Genomic DNA, 5,222 nt, shown 5'->3' with positions numbered 1-5,222 from the left:
GCTGTCAAAAAAGTGAACACAACTCTGTAAATTTATTTCTAAATGGATCATTTGGAATAACCGTATAGAAAAAACAAAAGAAATTCTAAAAGAACATCAAATATGGCCCCTGACAGGCCCCTACAGCAATGTGGACGATTTATTTTTTGGCCGTAAAATTTGAGATTTAATGAAACACAAATTCTAGCAAAACAATTTGCAAAGAAATTTCAAGGATTAAACAAATGGGATAGCAAAAGTATATACTATACAGTCCTTTAATTATCTATTTGGTGTTATATGCTTGCCTTTTATTAAAAGTGAAGGATTTCCAAGCTTCACCATTTCAGTTATTAATCAAATTCGTGTCTATTAAATAATCGACTTTATCATCAGCACTTAACTTAGCAGCAGTATTTTTATGTAAACACAAATATATTTTATAATTTTCCTTTAAAAAGGGGGGTACGTAAGAGTTCGGCCTCTCAACACTAGCTTTTTATTCTTGTTATTTATAAGTACATTATTTTATTAAGCAATCTATTTTATATTTTACGCTACAAAACATATAAAAAGTATTAAAGAACGATTTGCTTTCAATACCAAAATAAAGAATAAAGATTTCAAAAAAAAAAGATATTGTAAAACATTTGTTAACTCGATTGTTGACCGTCTCCCCACTTACTATACACTACTTGTGGTGGGCATTGTGGAATTCGGCTTTGGCACGATTTGGCCGCAAATGCCTCAAAATACCAAGTCACGCCCTCAACTGCAGCCACACCCAAAATGCATGAAGGCGTTGGCGGCATAACTCAAAAACTCAGCAAAAGCATAAGCATAAGACATTAACATTAACACACAAAAAAAAAGAAGAAAAAAAAACAACAACAACTGGAAACCACATGAAAGCGGTGGCGGCATTTGTGACTTGCCATGAATTACGAATTACAATGTTTAAAGTCGCTCATTAGGAACTAAATTTGTAAACTTGACGCGATAAAGATCGCGCGCATCTCGTTGTTGGTCGGCAGGCGGCCAACAGCATTAACAAACAAAAGGAAAAGTTTTGACCACCGTACTACCGGGCTGAGGGGCGCCAAACAATAAACCAAACAGCCAATGGCAGCCTTTGGAACAATAAGCCGAGACTCAAAGCTGAAGTTGAAGCTGAAGCCGAAGCCGAAGCGTGTGGAAATAATTTGGTTACAATTAAATAACAAAAGAATTTGTTTGGCAACTCTTGTGCACATTTTGGCCAACAACTACAACAACAATGGTGATGGCGGCAGGTGATGGCTATGGCGATGGCTATAGCGATGGCTATGGTGGTGCTTTGGGCCCAACAGACAAAGCGGCGCATTACAAAGCGAGCAGCCCCCATTGTCAAGTCGAGTCGGGTCGGGTCTACGCTCCAGATTAAGTCGGCTCGGGAGGCTATGCCGATGCATTATAATTAAGCATACGGTCGCAATTCATAACTAAAAACCAACCGACTGTTTACCATAACAATGACGACGACGACGACGACGGCGGCACGACGGGGAAAAAACACCTTTCGGCCGATCAGGTGTTAATGTCTGTGTTTATTTCCTAAGTGAATAGAAGTTGGCCGACAAGGAGAAAAGCAAACCAGCTGAGAAAAAAGCATTGCCGACTTATGAGAGGCGTGCGCAATTATCGTCATTAGTCGGACGGCTTCATAGCATTAGAGCTGAGCGCGTGACTAAAAGAAACTCACATCACGCACACTCACGAAAAAAATGTGTTATCTTGCGTGGCTTGTATTCGATTATAAACCATTACACAGGAAGTTATACAAATATTGGTTTACCTCTCTTTGTTTACCTCTCTGATCAATAAAGAATTCAAATTTCAACACAATTGATGGCTATACAAGCCACGAATAGGTAGGACAGCAAATTAAACTTATCGAGAGAAATGAGACACTTTGAATACAATTCAACTTGAACCGATAACAACAGATTCCAGAATTTAAAATAAAAGATAATTTAAAGAAGGCACGTAATGGTGCAGGAAGGTGTTCATGTCCGTAGCGTGCGGAATGATTCCTGGGGATATCTTCATTATATCATACATATATTTCTAGATCGATAAACTCGTGAATTGAGCTTGTAATAGGACTAGTAGCGAAGAAAGGAAACGCGTAGTCTTAAGGATCTATCGAAAGTACAAACATTTTACAAAATTCTTAAGCAATGGAAAGTCATTTCGTAAAGTGACAACAGAATATAACAAGGAAAAGCTAAAATATCGGATATAAAATATCAAATATAAAATAACGAACTATAAATTATCGAACATAAAATATCGAACAAAGTACGAACATTTTACAACAGAATACAACAAGGAAAAGCTAAAATATCGGATATAATATATCAAACATAAAATATCGAACATAAAATATCAAACATAAAGTCTAGGGCCCTTAAAGAATGTTCTTTTTCTAGCTTCAAATATTTCAAACACTTTGTATGAAGAAGAAAAATCCTTTAAGTCGTATTTCCTTTTCATTAAGAAGAACTAGGTGTTTAACAATTAAAATGAATTCAATTTGTTTCCAACAATGTGTTTTATTTTAAAACTTTCCTAAGTCTTTGTACACCTATCCGAAATTTTTAGTATTTCAGAAACACTCATTGTCTGAATTTGAGAATTTTCACAGGATCAGCGGAATAAGGCCAAATACAGCCACAGCAATCAACAATAAAAGCACCAGGATTAACAACAACAGCAAATTCGTACCCGCAAGCAGACGAGAAAAAGGATGAACAACTGAAGGATAAGGCGGGTCAGAGGATTAAATGGGTAGAGAAGTGTGATAATGTGCAGGACTATACCATATAGGACTATTTACAATACTTAAACTATATATATTTTTTTAATATTTATTCCTTATTTAAGATCTGTTCTATTTTGGACAATTATTAAATTTTATGATAACTTTGATATTTTTGTAATCATGCTTCTTCTCATGATAGTTGCGGCGTGATTCGAACCGAGAACCTACTCAAGGAACGAAATCACATTGTGGGATTCCTGCTAGCTCGTTGAGCTATGCCAGGCGCCAGTTTAGATATATAAATACATATGTCAACATCTTAAGATATAGTTTCTTACAATTCAAATCGTCTAATAAAATGATTTTCATTATAGATTGTTGATGTAACCTTTATAATCATAAGCCTTTATTATATTATTAAATTTTGTACCCTTTCCGGATCACGCACGCATTCCCGCACAACTCTTACACTCATTTGTCTGCATAGGCTGCTTTAGTTTCGGCTTGTTGTGTATCGATGTGCATGCTATAATTTAAAAAAATGATTTCTTCATGCCCAACTGTCGGCCCATTGCAGTCATCGTCTTCGTCGTCGTCATCATCAAAATCATAATCACAATCATAAGCACAATCGTCAGCCACCTCATCGTCATTATTATGATCATCCACATCAGTCTCGCCTGCCTCTCTTGCACAATTATTACAGTTTAGTCGGGGCAGTCGGGGCATACATCAAACAATGGATATGCGACCGCTTCATGCTTATAAAGCCGACAAAACACAAAACACATATTCCCTCTCCACCGAACGCCGCCTGCCACTTCGAGTGTTGTGTTTCATGACACGAACTTTTCCTCAATACAACATTCTCCCAATTTTAAATTATAATGCGTTAACTACCATGTGAGCGAATGCGGTCAGCATTCAAAAGGGTGGTTGTCTGCCTTCTACGGATAAGGACTTACCCACCCGACAAATATTCAATTCACTTAATTTTACAAAAATGCACAGACATTTTGTGTTAGGAATGTATTTTTTAAAAAAATGTTTTGTTTTTCTAATTCAATGGAGACTTCTTCATTTATAGTTCAAGCTGCAAAGTCTAATTTAATTCTAGTTTCTAAATAACATAAACATAATAATGACATAAATAAATAAAATAAAAAATAAAATAATTGTTTTTGAAAATAATTTTTGAATCTATTCTATTCTATTTTTTTCTCTCTCTTCATTTATAGTTCAAGCTGCAAGGTCTACTCCAATTCTAGTTTTTAAATGTTTTTGAAAACAACATTTTCAATCTTACGATAGAGTTATATTTTTTTCTCTCAGCAGCAATAACTATTTCCAATTTTTTTACAGCCGTTTGGTAATTCTAATGATTATAGTTTAAGAAATTTGTATCACGCCTGAGGGGTTTGTTATTCAAATACAAGATATATTACTCAAATGATGAACTTAGAACTAAATTTTTAAAATTTTTCATAATTTTTCATTTTTGGTAAAAAAGGTGTGAAAAGTTTTGGCAACCACAAGAACGATAGAAAGTTGGAGGATGGTTTACAATATACTCCAAAGTTTTATTTTTTGTATACTTGAATCATGGAAGAATTGATTGTTAACCAGCGAGTGCAATCGATATAGAAATATAAGTATTATTGGTGCAAGATATGAGATCTTTTCAGACTTTTAACGGTCATGATACTATCTAATCTGTTTATTGCCAGTAAACTTTTATGCCTGACACTCTGTTTTAGTGTTTTTGAGATGTTTTGCTTATTTTATCTCTGAAAAAGGCTACATTAAAGTCTTTGTGAACTTCGAATAACAATTCTCGATTTAGTCGGTGCCTAGGTCCATACCATATCCGGATTGAGGACTGTCTTTTAAAGCCAAACTTTATGCCGGAGACTGTCATCGTCGAATTATTATTTTAAATATGAAACTTATTTAAAATCGGTCCTAAGGTCATCATTAAATTATATAACAATAATTTGAAAATTTCAAATATGTTGATATATATAAATGGATAATATAATAGAAGTTTTTGACAATGCAATTACGGACTTATTAAAAGACAGATCTAGCGATTAACTTCTTAGTCTTCTGATGGCGTCAAGAAGACTTGTGGCCAGAAGATAATTATGGAGTGATCGGAGAGCTGCTTTCTGATGTATATATGCTTGCATTAGAGATGAACGGATGAGAGTTGGAGATTGTTATTAGGGGTTTTCTTTTTTGGAATCTTTGCATTGATATCTTGGTCGTGCCCCAGAGGTGAAGGCTATATGTCCATACTGTCTTCAGAATACTCTTCTATAGAAAAAGCTAGTTCCTTAGTTTCAACTTAGGCTTTCTAGCCAACAACTAGTTTAGCTTTCTAAGGCTAACATTAAGTTGTTTGCGCTTAGCAACAGAGGAGGGCTTCCAGGAGAGTCTG

Source organism: Scaptodrosophila lebanonensis, unplaced genomic scaffold (genome assembly GCF_003285725.1).
Source record: "Scaptodrosophila lebanonensis strain 11010-0011.00,11010-0021.00 unplaced genomic scaffold, SlebRS2 tig00001412-arrow-pilon, whole genome shotgun sequence".
Lineage (NCBI taxonomy): Eukaryota > Metazoa > Arthropoda > Insecta > Diptera > Drosophilidae > Scaptodrosophila > Scaptodrosophila lebanonensis.
The sequence above is the reverse complement of the archived record's forward strand: the minus strand, read 5'-3'. Positions refer to the sequence as shown.